This window comes from Enhydra lutris, unplaced genomic scaffold (genome assembly GCF_002288905.1).
Source record: "Enhydra lutris kenyoni isolate GAN:26980312 unplaced genomic scaffold, ASM228890v2 scaffoldscaffold7, whole genome shotgun sequence".
Classification (NCBI taxonomy): domain Eukaryota; kingdom Metazoa; phylum Chordata; class Mammalia; order Carnivora; family Mustelidae; genus Enhydra; species Enhydra lutris.
The window spans coordinates 30,916,182-30,933,868 of NW_019154091.1; positions in this window are offsets into that span (position 1 = coordinate 30,916,182).

Here is a 17,687-nt window from a genome sequence, read left to right on the forward strand (position 1 = left end):
GTTTTCTCTGTAAGAGATAAGTAAAACCAGCATGATCAAGAAAAATTAAGCACATACCTATGTATATTTAAACTGTTAACAATTCATTTCCTGTGGATAAATCTAAAATATTAACAAAGTAACATTTCCTTATTTCAGATATAGTTGTTTGACTGAAGCTAGCAAAAAATTACTTAGTAGGTAACAATAATTTATAAACAATTATCAATATTAAGGAGAGAATAAAAAATAAAAAATTGAGTTCATTCATTTTTTCCATCTTCATACTGAAACATTCAACAAGTTATTTCCTGAGCACCAATTCTCTTTGCCAGACACTGAGTTAAATGCTAGAAATAAGATACAGACATATTCCCTGATTTCAAGGAGCTTATTATTTGGTGAAAGAGGCAGACAAGAAAATGAAAACGTGATTGAGTTACAAACCCATACACAAGTGCCATCAAAACATCTCACAGCAGAAGCAAAGACAAGTGACAGGAGGCCTCCTGAGAAAGGTAACCTCTAAGTCAAGTCCTAAAAGACTGAAGGGAGTTTGCTAAGGCACGGACAATCCAGATCAAGAAGAGTGCAGGCAAAAGCATGGAAGCATAAAAGGACATGGCCTGCTCGAGACGCAGCAAATAATTCTTTACAGCTGGGATGTAGGGTATGCATGGGAAAATATTAAGAGATATGCAGAAAGATAGGCTCATGCCATTTCATGAAGGGTCAGTTTGCACTTCCACAGTTCACATTCTCACTTATAATCTTAAAGATGCCACTAATATCTTACCAAGATACTGTCCTATATAAGCAGAAAATCTAGAGTCCGTACAAGGAGAATTTCTAATTCCAAAGAATACAGTTAATGATGTTTTACTGTCTATGACACCCGAAGTCTAACCTATCAATCACAGTATCCATCAATAAACATAAGCATTCTCCCAACAGCACCTAGACTTGCCTATTGATACTCCTTTGAGACCTAAAAAGTTACCCACTTCAATCTCATATTTCACAATGAATTGGAAAAAGTCCTTTTTTTTTTTAAATAATTTTCCATTTTTAAAAAAATTATTTATTTATTTGACAGAGATCACAAGTAGGCAGAGAGGCTGCCTACTTTTCCGGTGCCCCGGAAAAAGTCATTTTCAATCATACACTTTAACTTTTAAGAATGAAATGAAAGAATCTATAGCTATACCTTTACCATTTATCTACCTATCAACAATTTTATGTGTGTACTTAGCAAATACTCAGAAAATGATACTAAAATGGCTTGATAAAAATAAAACAAGAGAAATTAAAAAGGAAGATGATATAAAACACCACTTTGCCTTTAATTATACTGGTCATTATTCAATCCTGGAGTCATCTATAACCTTGGAATATACTTATACCCAGAAACACTGGTGATGAAATTTATACAATGGGGGCGCCTGGGTGGCTCAGTTGTTAATCATCTGCCTTCGGCTCAGGTCATGATCCCAGGGTCCTGGGATTAAGCTCTACATTGGGCTCCCCGCTCAGCAGGAAGCCTGCTTCTCCCCCTCCCACTCCCCCTGCTGTGTTTCCTCTCTCCCTGTGTTGCTCTCTTTCAAATGAATAAATAAAACCTTTAAAAAAAAAAAAATTTATACAATGAAGTCTGTACATAATCTCTGACCTAAGATAGAAAAACACAACTAGAGATGTGCAAACCCAACAGATGAGTCACTCTGCCTTAGCTAACTCAACAATGTAATCAGTACCAATGGCAACAATCTGAACACCTTCAATCGTAGGAAAAAGTATCATCAACCTCGGGAACTCTCAGAGAAACTCTCAGTTTAGTACTTTATGCTGTCACATAAAAATATGTACAAGGAAATCAAATACCATCCTCCAGTAACATCAAAGTGATAACATTCTATGTAACAGGTCACAGAGCTCTCTCCCACCCCTACACACAACACCTAAACCCAAAAAAAAAAAGACTAGACCAGAATACACTGAAATATTAACATTTGTTCACTGGTGGCAGGATGAAAAGCAAATTTTTCTCTTTATATTTTCTACAGTGAATTGCTTTTATAATCAACAACTATTAACTAAAGAATATACAAATCAATACTTCATTAAAAACTTCTTTTGAAAGAAAAGCTATAAATGTCAAAGCAGAGCCCAAAGGCAGACTGCATACAAAACAGGTTAGGGCAGAGTGTGAAGAATGCAGTGGCCAAGGGAAACTGCCAGGAGTATTTAAGTAGGCATAACCTAATTAGTAAATTCTAGAAAACTGCCAACACACAGAACTTAACATCCACTCTGAGGCTAAAGGTGTTCACAGCCAGCAGAGTTATGCTCAGAATTCACACGTCTTAGAGGAATGTCCTGAAAGGCTCCTATAATACTACGAATTTGTGGAGATATATGGCTTGAGTTTATTTCAAACAAAAATAATGCAGTTGGGGGTGACTGGCCAGCTCAGTTGGTGGAAGATGTGACTCTTGATCTAAGGGTTGTGAGTTCCAGCCCCACACTGGGTACAGAAATTAAACAAATAAAATCTTAAAAAAATAAATAATAACAATACAGTTGGATATCTGGTATACAACTGGCCACTGAGGACTTCCAGAAACATTCTTCAGTTCTATGATGTGCTCTTTAAGTATTTCTCCTCTACCTTTAACTTGTCTAGCACCTTCCTGCAACCTATGCCCAACCCTTAGCTCTAAGGCCTAAAAATGTCACTCCAGAAAGATCAGGATCTAGAGACCACTGGGATTACGTAATCAAATCCTATTTCAGACGTCTGAAAAGCATCACAAAAGTTATTACTCTGATACCCTCAGGGCAAAATATGTTCTAGAACTCCATTAAGCAATAAGAGGGGAAACTAAATCAATAACAAATGTTTCCCACTCTAACATGACAAAATCAAATACATTTTGTCCCTTAGAGGAAGTGCCAGTGGAATCAAACAGACTGCATTTTGATAGAGTTTCTTCCAAGCTGTAATGAGGCTGATTAACCTGTATCAGGCTATCTGTCCCTACTAAACTAACACTATATGGCCAGTTCCGGGTTTGTGTCGTTTTTTAAAATGTTTTTTAACTCTTTGTTTATGGTCACCCTCATTCTCGGCTGGTAGTACAACAGGTCCTAGAACAGTCACTTAAACATGTATGTGCATTTTTTTTAACTTCTAAGTCCTTGAGGACTCTATAATCGGATAACTAAGCCTATTAAGAATAGGTGCAAAATACAGCCCTGCACTCAGAAACAAAGGAATATTTTATGTTAAAATGCATGGTATTTACTTCAAGAGCTTTATTACAACAATTTTAAGTGTTAGAAGCCTTTTTTGCTTACTTTCTAGTCCTAGCTATGTTTAAGAAAATAGAGGCGACCAGAAAAGATCCTTAGGTATGGAGGCCACAATAACAATTATTTATTATTGTTAGTATTTTGTTATTATTGTCAATATCAATGGAGATACACAGTTTTTCATCAAAGCTAAGACACAACTGAGTTTAAAGCTGATATTTTATACACCACTAAGAAAAGAAGTTGCCAACTGAACTATGACATGCCACTGATTGTAAGATACACCTAAATTTCTATTAATAAAATTGGAAAAAGTTTCTTAGAATCAAGAATGAAGTACAGCATACAGTCAATAAAAACATTCAACTCATTACAAATGACACTAAGGGAAGTGTGTTAAAAATCCTTTCTTTGCTCCTTCCCAGATGCTAGAAGATAGTTACAATGAAGTGACAGGATTTCAGAGTGTCCAAAACCAATGTTCTTTTGAGCCTTGGTAAATACTTGTCTCAAGAACAATCTTTCGGGACGGACAGTTGGGAACTATTTTCTTCATTCTTCAAATGGAGAAATGAAGTTAAAAAACTAACCAAAATTTTACTAAAAGCCAAATTTAGAATTTTTAGTTTCTCCGTCTACCACTTTAATTAACAAAGACAATATGCACTCTTTATCTAAAGGTTTCATGGTTTTTTTTTTACATCAGTTTTTACCTTGATCTTAAACTCAGGATATCAATCACACAAGGTCAAGGTAATCCTGAAGAGCTATCTTCAAAAGTACAGCTCAGATCACTGCGGTTATTCCCTTTGAGCACAACTTACGATAAAATATAATTTTAAAGCAATGGTGAAATCTTTCTTTTTTAAGGGCAAGTGTGGAGAAACAAATGTCTACAGAAAAGAGAATTTCTAAGATGTTTTACTCTGTCTCACTTTCCCAGTATTTTTTCACCAGCACTGGCTGAAAGCTATCACTTTACTCCTTTTAAAAAAAGAAATCTGTGAACTTAATTAATTCAACAGTTAGCTACAAAGAATTATTAGTCTCATATAATTAGGTACATGTAACATTCTTGTCAAAGCCTCTACATGCCAACTGCAAATGTGAATTCTCAAACTAGAACCCTGCTAAATAAGGTAGAATGCAGTGAAGGCAAGATCTTATTTCTCACATAATTGATAAATGGCCTACGACAGCTCTGCTGTCTTAATATATTTTAATATACCATATCAAAATCTAAAATACAAGGCTTTGCTTTTAGCATGCTAAATTTCTCCAGCAGAAGATAGTATCAATCTCTGATAATGCCAGCAAGGCAGGATGACAGAATGAAAATACCATGGGCTTTAGGGCAACAGAAATCTGAACTCTTACTTAACCTTTCTGAATTTATGTTTCCCCATAGGCAAGTTAAAAACATCACCACTACCTACCTCATATGGTTGTTTCAGGTTTGGAGTAGGTGGCAGTAATAACAGTTGGGGGCAGGGTCTGAATTAGGGTAGTGAACAATGAAAATGGAGAAAGATGGATTAGAGCAAAATATAAACATGAGCATCAATAACATTTGATGACTGATTAAACTGGGAAGGAAAGCAAGACTCAAGGTATGTACACATTCACTGACCTGGGCTGGGGAACACAGGAAGGACACAAGGTTTAGAGAAACAGGTAAGCTCAGTTTTGAACACATTGTGATGCCTATGGGATATCCAAGTGGGAAAGAGATCTGAGCTGGAGATAGAAATCTACATCGTCAACTTATGGAAGCAAGGCATGAGACAAGATGAGACTGCCCAGTGAAAAGAAAAGTAAGACCTACAGAAACTCAGAAATACCAGTATTTGAGGGGACTGCAAAGGAAGGAAAGTCCACAAAAGAGACTGGACAGGCACTGTACAAGAACCCAAAAGAAAATCTCGAAGAGGGTGCTATCACAAAAGCCTAGGAAATACAATGATTCAAGGTGAGATGGGGTAAGAAACAGTCTCACTGGAAAGACTGTAGAAACTATGTAAAGTTAGTTTGAAGAAAAGAATATTTAGCAGTAAGGATAAGCAGAGCAGAAACAGTCAGCTGTCATCAAATTTCTTTCTGCTTCATGGAGTAACAGACTTCACTTACTCCTGAAACAGAAATCGGACCAAAACACAGAAGTCTGTGAGAATAAAACAGACTTCATCTTCTAAAAAGAATTGCGTTTCCAGTCACTAGCAAGGTTCAATAGATTCCACTACTGGTCAAGAAAGGGATGAGATGTCTTTGACCTTTCTTTCAATTGAAGTAGTTTCCAAGGACTAAACTAAATCCGAACACCTGCATTAAAAGGACAAAGGGAAAGATATAGCAAAAAGGTTTTTTAATATTTAGTAATATAAAGTAATGGTTCTATGAAGTTTTGAAAATCATTTCCAATTAATTCTAAGTAAAACGCATAAAAAAGAGAAAGGCGTTTTTTAAAAGACTGATTTAACTTAGAGAGACAGCATGTGCACGTGAGCAGGGAGGAGGGACAGAAAAAGAGGGAGAGAGAATCTCAAGCAGACTCCCTGCTCAGTGCAGAGCCTGACATGGGGCTGAGTCTCATGACCCAGAGATCATGACCTAAGCTGAAAATCAAGAGTCAGACCCTAACTGACTGAGCCACCCAAGGCACTCTAAGAAAGGCATTTTTAACCTTGTGAGTCCAAAGTAAAACATTTAATATGATATAAAAACTTTTAGAAAGTTGTCCAAGATGGTGGCATAGGAAGAGCCTGAACTTACTTCCTCCCATGAACATACCAAATCTACAGCTACCTATAAAAAATTCCCACTAAGAAAGAACTGAAAACTAGCCATCTGAACAGCTCCCCCCAAAAGGGATAAAAGGGCCACATCAAGTTAGGTAAGTGAGGGACAGACATGGTCTCACCAACTATTCTACCTCCTCACCCCAACCCCACAACCACCCACAGCAAGTCATCTCATAGTCTGAAGCCTCTCCCCAGGGAATGAAAAGTCTGTGCCCCACTTCAGGCACCCCAACCCCCCTATACCAGAGACAAGTCCCCAAAGACATCTGGCTCCGGAAACCAAAAGGGTTTATGTCCAGGGGACCTGGAGAGCTGTGAGGTTCTGAGGTACTCCTTTTGAGGGACTTGTGTACGGACTCACTTATCCCTGGATCCAGTGTAAAAGCAGCAGTTTGAGAGGTAACTGAATTGTATGTGAAGGAGATTTATTTACTAATCTTAAAAGTTATCTGCTAGAGAAGCAAGAACCAGTTGGGAGTATCTCTGGGCAAAGAGGTACCAGCAAGTGCCATTTTTGTACTCTCCCTCTACCTTACCATGGCAGGCAGGCACATGCAGACAGAGCCGTGCCAAAGCCATGGGCATGCCCCACCCCCAAAGTTCTTTCCTTGCCTTGCTAAAACTGCAGGCTTATTCTACCCTTGGCACTCTCTAGCCGTCTCATAAAACCCACGGGTGAGCACAGTCCATACAGTGGATGCCCCTTGACCACCTGGCCCCAGTAGCCAAAGGGGCTTGCATTTCTGGGCTCCACAGGACTATAAAAGTCAGAAAGACAGTTCTAAGCAGGTTATTATACCCAAGGCACTACACAAACAGCAAACAGAAACATACCCTCGGTACCAAGAGGTACAGGCTTCAGTTCTGCCACACACTTATTACAGAGGTGCTCTCAGGAAATGTAAGCCAGGGAGGCACCATCTGTGCACCCTCTCTGGGCTGCACCACAGATCGCTGGTACTTCCCAGAAACGAGCTTACAGACTCCTCTGAAGCCCTGATTTTTCAACTGTGGCCCGGGGGAAACCTCCAGAACTGCTGGTCTGGATGTCAGCAGGGTTTATGACTGCAGTCCCTCAGTACTGTATATATTTGCATACTTTAAAAGCCTGAGGATCTGGCTCCCAATTGGCCTGAAACCAGGTACTGATTGAGATCATTCCCTCTGGAACACTGGCAGGTCTTGGCACATCCTCATCAACTAGGACCTGTTGAGAATAAATCAGGCTACTCAGACAATCACAAAGGTTTGAGAAACAACCAAGAGCTAGAGCAAGGTTGAACAATAGGTTCATCTAGGTTCATCACCTACACAAGGCCACTCCTTCAAGACTGGGAGAGATAGGTCATTTACCTACTACATAGAAACAAATGCAGAAAGACAAGCAAAATGAGGAGACAAAGGAATATGTTCCAAATGAAAGAACAAGATAAAGCCCCAGGAAAGACCTTAATGAAACAGAAATAATTTATCTGATAAAGAGTTCAAAGTAATGGTCATAAAGAAACTCACCAATCAGAAGAAGAATGAATGAGCACAGTGAGAACTTCAACAAAGAGGCAGAAAATATAAGAAAGTACCACACAATAAGTCACCAAGATGAAGTATATACTAAACTGAAAAACACACTAAGAAGGGTTCACCAGCAGACTGGATGAAATGGAAGAAAGGATCAGTAACTTGTAAGACAGAGTAGTGAAACTCAACCAAACAGAGCATCAATCAATTAAAAGTGAGGAGAGCTTAAGAGACTAGTAAGACAAAATCAAGCAAGTCAACACTCATATTATAAATGTCCCAGAAGGAGATGAAAGAAAAAGGGGCAGATAACTCATCTGAAGAAATAACAGCTAAAAGCTTCCCTAGCCCGGAGACAGAAACAAACATCCAGGTATAGGAGGCACTAAGAGTTCTAAATAAGATGAACCCAAAGCAATCCACACCAAGACATATTGTAATTAAAATGTCAAAAGTTAAAGATAAGGAATCTTAAAAGCAGTAAGAGAAAAACAACTTGTTACATACCAAGGGAACCCCCATAAGACTGAATTTTCAGCAGAAACTCTACAGGCCAGAAGAAAGTGGCATGATATATCCAAAGTGCTGAAAGGAAGAAAGTTCCAACAAAGAATATTCTACCTAGCAAGGTTATCATTCAGAATTCAAGGAGAGATAACAAGTTTTCCAGACAAGCAAAAGCTAAACGGACCTTTTAAGAAATGTTAATGGGACTTATTTAAACTGAAAAGAATAAGAGAAGAATAACTAATAAGAAAACACAAACTAAAACTCTCATTGGTAAAGGTGAAAATATAGTAAAGTTGGTAGATCAACCACTTATAAGCTAGAATGAAGTTCAGAAGACAAAAGTAGTAAAATTAATTATAACTATGATAATTTGTTAAGGCATACAACAAAATAAAAGATGTAAAATATGACATCAGGGGCGCCCAGGTGGCTCAGTTGGTTAAGCAGCTGCCTTTGGATCGGGTCATGATTCCAGGGTCCTGGGATCAAGTCCCGCATCGGGCTCCCTGCTCAGCGGAGAGCCTGCTTCTCTCTCTCCCCCTCTCCCTGCTGCTCTGCTTACTTGTGCTCTCTCTCTAGCTCTCTATCAAATAACAAATAAAATATTAAAAAAAAATATGACATCAAAAAACTGTAATAGAGCCACAAAAGATAATGAAAAAAAGTCTAAACACAACACTAAAGAAAGATATCAAAACACAAGGGAAGAGAGCAAGAGAAGAAGAAAGGATGAAGAGAAGAACTGCAAAAACAGCCAGAAAATTAATAAAATGGCAATAAATACATATCTACCAATAATTATTTTAAATGTAAGTAAACTAACTTCTCCAATCATAAGACAAAGAATGGCTGAATAGACTTTTTTTTTTTTTTTTTTTTTAAAGACTCATCTATATGTTGCCTACAAAAGACTCACTTCAAATCTAAAGACATACAAAAACTGAAAGTGAAGGGATGGGAAAAGACATTCCATGCACATGAAAACGGAAAGAAGGCTGGTGTAGCCAAATTCTGATCAGACAAACCAGACCTTAAAACAAAACGTGTAATAAAAGACAAGGGTATTACATAATAATATAGGGATCAATCCAACAGAAAATATAACATTTGTGAATATTTGTGCACCAGCATAGGATCACCTAAATATAGAGAGAAAGTATTAACAGTCCTAAAGACAGAAATCAACAGCAATACAGTAATAGCAGGGGATTTCATATCCCACTTGTATCAATGGATAGATCATCCAGACAGAAAATAAAGGAAACATTTATTTAAATGACACATTAGACCAGATGAACTTAATAGATACATACAGAGAACATTCTACCCAAAAGCAGCAGAATACACATTCTTCTCAAGTGCACAGGGAACATTCTCCAAGATAAATCATATCTTGGGCCACAAAACAAATCTTAACAAATTTAAGATGACTGAGGGGAACCTGGGTGGCTCAGTGGGTTAACTGTCTGACTTCACTCAGATTATGATCTCAGGGTCCTGGAGGAGAGACACGATGGTGGTGGGAAGCATGTCCCTGCTTAGCAGGGAGTCTGCTTCGCCCTTTCCTTCTGTCCTTCCCCCCAGCTTGGGCACTCTCTATCAAATAAATAAATAAAATCTTTAAAAAAAAGTTAACAGGACTGAAATAATAAGCATCTTTTTCAACGACAATGGTATGAAACTAGAAATCAGTTAAGAAGAAATTGGAAAAATCACAAATGTGTGACAATTAAACAACATGCCATTGAGCCACCAAAGGTCAATGAAGATATTGAAGAGAAAATTTTAAAAATACCTTGAAATAAATGAAAATGGAAATTCAACCATCCAAAATCTGTGAGATACAGCAAAAGCAGTTCTAATGGGGAAGTTCACAATGATACAAGCCTACTTCAAGAAACAGAAGAACTATCAATCTAATTCCATACCTAAAGGAACTTGGGGGGAAAAAAAGAACAAAGCTCAAAGTTAATAGAAGGAAGGAAATAATAAAGACCAGAGCAGAAATAAATGAAAGAGAGACTAAAAAATACAATAGGAAAAAAAAAAAAATCAATGAAACTAAGGGCTAGTTCTTTGAAAATATAAAAAAAAAACTTGAACCTAGACTCACCAAGAAAAAGGCTCAAATAAAATTAGAAATGAAAGAAAAGTTACAACTGACACCACAGAAATACAAAGGATCATAAGAAACTACTGAATGAACAATTATGAACAATTATAATCCAACAAACTGGACAAAGAAAAAATGGATAATTTTAGAAACACAACTTCCAAGACTAAGTCAAAAAGAAACAGAAAATCTGAATAGACCAATTACTAGTAAGAAGATTGAATCAGTAATGGAAAACCTCCCAATGAACAAAGGTACAGGACCAGACTTCAGTGGTAAATTCTACCAAACATTCAAAGATGACATTAATACGTATCATTTTCAAACTCTTCCAAAAAACTGAGGAGAAGGGAATGCTTCCAAACTCATTTACAAGGACAGCATTATGATGTACTAAAACCAAAATCAAAATCACCACAAAAAAGGAAGTTACAGGCCAATATCCATAATGAACATAGATGCGAAAATTCTCAACAAAATATTAGCAAACCGAACTCAAAAATATTAAAAGGATCGTGCATCATGATCAAGTGGGATTTATTCCAAGGATGCAAAGATGGTTAAAATTTGCAAATCAAGCAATATGATACACCACAATAACATGCTAACAGATGGAAAACAGACTCATATCTTAACTTTGTGCTGTATAAAATATCAAATTATGTTGTATATCTGAAACTAATAGATTCTATGCCAATTTTACCTCAATTTAAAAAAAAAACTTTTGGGGCACCCCTGGCTGGCTCAGTCAGTGGAGCATGCGACTCTTGATCTTGAGGTTGTGAGTTCAAGCCCCATAATGAGTGTAGACATTATTTTTAAAAATAAAATCTTAAAAAAAAAAAACAAACTTGTAAGCCTTAAGCAATTTTTACGGTTGATTTTTAGCCATAATAATCCTGTTTAATGTCATCAAAACCTACCCAACTGAGTTTTCATAACTTGTACTACTAAAAAAGTAATTTTTTCTCTTCTTTTTAAAGCCCAAGCACATGAGTTTGTTTGTTGGCTTGTTTTTAATGGCAAAATTTAAAAGTTATTTGCAATTCTGGCCATTTTCCATTTGACCCTCCAGAGCCACTCTGCTCTGTTCCCTGAAAGCCTGACCTGCATGGAATGCCAAAAGACCAGGCTGGCTGTGACTCCATTCCCCCATAGCTTTTCTGATGGCTCCTATCAGGCAACCCCCTCCTGTAAGTATGGTTCTTGCTGGTTCAGGTACTCATCTGCTCCCCTGTCCCTCTCAGATCTAGAAGTGGTAACAGCTTCCTGCTATTGCTAACTAGCCTGCTCATCTTTCTTGCTGGTTTCCTTTAATGTGCCTACACTTTGCAAATAAGCCCATCACTGAATTCTTTTCTATTATACTTGCCAGTGTCCTGTTTCCTGCCAGAACACTGACTGATACAAGCTGCTACTGATGTTTTCCATACAGTAATTATGTATTGCCCTCTAACCACTGGAGAAAACACCTTATGAGAAAAGAGCCATGGTCACCAGCTTTTATGTTTCTTACTCAAACCAATTAAAATACCTAAAAATAGAAAATAAAAATTACCAACCTAAAAATAATTAAAAGGGAAAAAGATCTTTTAATGAATTTTTAGGATTAAAAAATCTCTTTAACTTTATTGAATTTTATTATGATTAATAACCCCAAATCTTGTAGTCATCCTTGACACTCTCTCACTTTCCAATCTATTAATCCTTTTCAATCTATCTTCAATATATCCCAATTTCAAACACTGCTTACCCTCCCTACCACTGATTCTCTGGCTTAAGTTACCACCATTTGTCTGAATTTTTGAAATAGGCATCTAATTAATCTCTGCCTCTGCTCTTGTCCTGGTCCAGTCTTTTCTCAACAGAGCAACCAGATTAATTCTATCAAAAAGCGTTACTGAAATTTTCTTCAATGGTTAAAAAATCATGACTCATACATAAAGTAAAATAATATATCCAAGATATTATTTTTCATTAATAAGGGAGTCATTAAAATGTTACAACTGGTTCAAAGAAAAATTCCAAGAACTACAAACACACAAAGAACAGGAATTCTGGTGTAAATTTACAAATTGATGTAAAATGGGTCTATTTACAGGGCAATAACCAATTGTATTCTGCTAGACACAATTTTAATTTGCACTCCTATAAAAGAGAATTATGTACTTCTTTAGCAGTTTTCTGCAAATTACAGAATTGTATAGTAACTCAAAGAAAATGAGACAGAGATAAACTCAATGGATGAGCAAGATAAAAACCTGCTTATCGTTTTCTGCCCATTTCAAAGCTGTTCACAACTTTTCTAGACAAAACTTTGCAGGTCTCCTTCAATTCCCCTAAAAGTCAAAAATTAAAGACCCTTTTTTTTTTTTTAAAGATCTTATTTATCTGTTTGACAGAGACAGATCATAAACAGGCAGAGGCAAAGAGAGAGCGGGAAGCAGGCTCTGTGCTGAGCAGAGAGCCCAATGCGGGACTCAATCCCAGGACCCCGAGATTATGACCAGAGCCAAAGGCAGAGGCCCAACCCACTGAACCACCCAGGCGCCCAAAATTGAAGGCCTGGACTACAAGATCCCAAATATTTTAGTATTGTTCCTTGCCCTTCCGGCTCCCATTACAGATTTCACATACTAACTTTCCCCCTCCACATCTGTTCCAGCCACACGGGCCCCCTGGCTGTTTCTGAAGACAAAAAGCAGGCTCCTACTTCAGGGCCTTTGCAACTGTTGTCCTGTCAGAAACCGTCTTCCTCCAGATATCCTTGCTCCCTCACTTACTTCAGGTCTTTACTCAGATCAACTTATGAGAGAATTTTCCTGAGTATCTTATATGAAATACGTAAACCCCTACATCAAAACAGTACTCCCTTTTTTCCTTTTCTTTTTCTTCCACTGCTATATTATTCTCAAATGACTTATTTCCAACTAGCATGCTACATATTGACTTATTGTTGGATTCCCTGCTTCTCTCCTCCACCAACAGCACAAAATGTAAACTGCACAGGAAGGCAAAGACTTTGTTTTCTTCACTGCTATCTCCCCAGTATCCAGACAGTGCCAGACACATACTATATGCTCCGTAAGCTTCAGATGAATGAATACATAGGTACTGAATAATGGATAATGTTTCACAATTACAACATACTTACTAATAAATTTCGCCCTGAATTTCTTCAACATAAAACATAGCAATAAAACTACAACCAAGGGGCGCCTGGGTGGCTCAGTGGGTTAAAGCCTCTGCCTTCAGTTCGGGTCATGATCTCGGGGTCTTGGGATCAAGCACCGCCTTGGGCACTCTGCTCAGCAGGGAGCCTGCTTCCCTCTCTCTCTTTGCCTGCCTCTCTGCCTACTTGTGATCTCTGTCAAATAAATAAATCAAATCTTTAAAAAAAAAAAAAAAAACTACAACCAAGGGGCATCTGGGTGGCTCAGTCATTAAGTGTCTGCCTTTGGCCCAAGTCATGATCCCAGGGTCCTGGGATCAAGCCCTGTGTCGGGCTCCCTGCTCAGCAGGAAGTCTGCTTCTCCCTCCCCTTCTCCCCCTGCTTGTGTATCCTCTCTCATTGTGTCTCTGTCAGATAAATAAATAAAATCTTAAAAAAAAACTACAACCAAATAATCTTACATTTTAACTAATTAACATGTTACTTAATAGTTACTTCTTAAGATTATTTTTTAAAATGGAGCTCAAAATTTATTACTTAGATTGGTCTGAACCCTGACAGTTATTTCATGAAAAATGCTTTAAAATTCAGCATATGGTACCACAAAATTTCTCTCAGAAGCAATGTCATCCTGTGGCTGTCAAAATGAGCAATTTTACACAAAAGACTTGGGTGGCACCAGATGTCCTCCTTCTCCTACTACACAGATTCAAATACTGTTATTAGGACTGCAGTTACAGCAGAGGTGATACCTGAAGAGTCTAAGTGGGCAACTCGATTATCTCAAAATCATTATCCAAGCCATATTATTTTCACCAAGCTACATCACTCCTTGAAGTTCTATAGTCTTGGCATAGACGTAGGTGAAGGTGAATAGACTTCGAGGGTTGAGACTACTATTTATGTTGGATTTCTGATCCTGAATCTTTCCCTAAGCTCTTGTAATTTTTAACATCAAAAGATGCCTAACAAATTAGTATGTTCTTTGCATAACATCTGAATTACCTGCCATATGCAATTTCAATACCAATATCTTTGGTCTAATATTTGGTATTTCTTTGGAATTGTTATTTGGTAGATATTTCTGCTAAAAGAGAAATACGATTATGTAAGTAGAAAGCAGGAGTCTGGAATATCACAGGCTACTGAAACGGTTTAGCTATTAATATTAGTTAGGTTCTTCAAATATTTTCTCTCTTTACACTAGCTAACTCAAAAAATCTGCTTAAAAAATCTGTTTAAAAATTCAAAGGACAAAAGGGCTCCTCTTTTTCTTCTTCTATCTACAAATAAACCAAAAGTAAAGCTAACAAAATAAGGCTGTGTTCCTCTTGTTGACACGGTTGCAACTGTTTAAGATTGGGTCTGTTAGCATGTACATTTTCAGTTTTTAATTAAAATGCCACAAATTAATATGTTTATTTTTTCAAAACTAAGTATGTTAGTAGGGAAAAATATCCAGTACACGCTTCCCCATCCCCACCCCCCAACAAGAAAACAGGTGGGTTGGAGGCAATAAATGCTATTTTCCTAATATATGGCTCCAGTGACACCTGCTTTAGTAATAAAAAGATAATCAAATCACCATTCAAGTGTCTAAGGCAAATTTAGTCTGAAAAACAGAGAAATAATTTATTGTTTAAAACCACTACTCTTTACTTTTTTTATTTTTAAAGAAGATTTTGTTTATTTATTTGATAGAGGGATAGAGAGCACAAGCAGGAGGAGCGGCAGGCAGAGGGAGAGAGGAGACACAGGCTCTTCACTGAGCAGGGAGCCCGATACGGGACTCGATCCCAGGACCCCGGGATCATGACCCGAGCCAAAGGCAGACACTTAACCAACTGAGCCACCCAGGCACCCCCAGTAGTCTTTAAATTATTAAAAATGTGTTAAGATTAAACTAATGTAACATTGTGTATTAACTACACTCAAATAAAAAATTAATTAAAAATATGGTAAGATTTAGACTCCTGGGCAGTTCAGTTACTTAGGTGATAGACTCTTGCTTTCAGCTCAGGTCATGATCTCAGGGCTGTGAGATAGGACTCCACACTCAGCAGGGAATCTGCCTGAGATTCTCTCCCTCTCCCTCCACCTCTGCCCCCAACCCCCAGCTCCTGCACGCCTGTGGGCACACTCTCTCTCAAACAAATAAATCTTTAACAAAAAATGTCATAAGATTATATCAAAGAATAAGAGAGGACTTTCAAGTAACAAATTATACATTCAAAGGTATGGTCAGTATTTTTTAATAAAATTTTTGATTTAAAGATAAAAAATTTAAAATGATACTAAAAAGGACTTAAGATCAATAAATACAACTTTCTACCACTTGTGAGTACGCCAAAAGCTGGCATTAAATACAACATAATAAATGCTGGGTCTGTTTATAAGAATCAATTATGCAACACCCTTAAGCAAACTGTTCTTTAACTAGACTTTTAAAAACTTGGGTTGCTCCAGGAGTAATATGTTTTTAAGAGTGGAATATGAGCAAAAATCTGGTCTAAGTTGTTAAGTACATGATTTCTGGGTATAAAAACGTACTTAAGGGACTTGTTTTGTTTTGTTTTTTTAAATAAACTTTATTTTTGTAACAGTTTCAATTTAGAGAAAAAATGGGAGGATAGTACAGAATCCCCAGATTGACTCCACAGCTGGTGTTACACGTTAATAACATGTTACTTTAGTATGGTACATTTGCTACAATTAAGAAACTAATATGGGGGCCCCTGGGTGGCTCAGTGGGTTAAAGCCTCTGCCTTCGGCTCGGGTCATGATCCCAGGGTCCTGGGATCGAGCCCCGCATCGGGCTCCCTGCTCAGTGGGGAGCCTGCTTCCTCCTCTCTCTCTCTGCCTGCCTCTCTGCCTACTTGTGATCTCTGTCTGTCAAATAAATAAACAAAAAAAAAAATTAAAAAAAAAAAAACTAATATGGATATATAAGTATTAACTAAAATCCATATTTTATTCAAATTCCCTTAATTTTCACATAATATGCTTTTTTTGTTGCAGGATCTTATTCAGGATACCATATTACATTTAGGAGCCCTTAGGCTCCTTTTGGCTACGGTTTCTCAGATTTTCCTTGTTTTTGATGACCTTGACAGTTTCAGGGAATACTGGTCAAGTATTTTGTAGAATGTCCCTCTACTGCGATTTCTCTAGCGTCTTTCTCATGATTAGACTGGAGTCATGGATTTTGGGGAGGAAGATCAAGTAGGTAAAGTGCCATTTTCATCACAGCATATCTTTTGGAACAAACTACCAGTATGACTTATCACTACTGACCTGGCTAAGGTAGTGTTTACCAGATTTCTCCACTGTGAAGTTACTCCTCCCAATCTCCTTTCATTAGTGTATTCTTTAAAAGGAAGTCACCATGCACAGAGCCCACACTCGAAGAGTGGGGTTCCGCTCTACCTTGCTGAAGATGGACTATCAACATCAATTATTTGGAGTTCTTTTGCACAAGAGATTTGTCTCTTCACCATTTATTTATTCAACAACTTATTTATACCATATGGAGCCATAGGTATTTATTTTACACTTTGGGTTATGATCCAATACTACATTACACTTATTTTCTTGCTCAAAATTTTCCACCTTTGACCACTGGGACTTCTTTCAGTTGGCTCCTATGTCCCTTTGACATAATCCCATCATTGTTGAGTTTGTTTAAGCACTTTCTTACTTTTTGGTACTACAAGATGCTCTAGGCTGATCTTATATATTCCTTGCCCTAGTCCTCGAATCAGTCTTTTCTCCAAGGAGCCCTGGTTTCTTTTCATAGAGAACTGTATTAGAAACCAAGATCTGAACCAGGTTTGCTCTTGCCACTGGGAATTCACTGCTTCCGGGAGGGCCTGTTTTTAACTGAATTTTATGTTATTTTGGGGTAACTTGCATAACAAGATATAGAAATACATTCATGCACAGACTGTACTAGACCTATGGAGTTTTAAAATTAGTTAATGCAATTACAGATGTATTTATCATCATTTTACAGATTTTGAAAATAAGCTGAAAACCATAAAGGAGACTGATTTATATATATATATATATATATATATATATATAAAATTGGGACATGTCCTTTTATTTTGAAAAAGGAAAGGGGGACAAATTCATAATGTCAGAAATACAAATGATATGTCATTATGATTTCTGTAGGTCAGCAAGCAGTTCAGCAACTTTTTGGTCTCAGGATCCCTTTATACTTCTAAAAATTATTTGAGAAATTTTTCAAAGAGCTTTTAACTGGATTATCTCTTGGTACTTA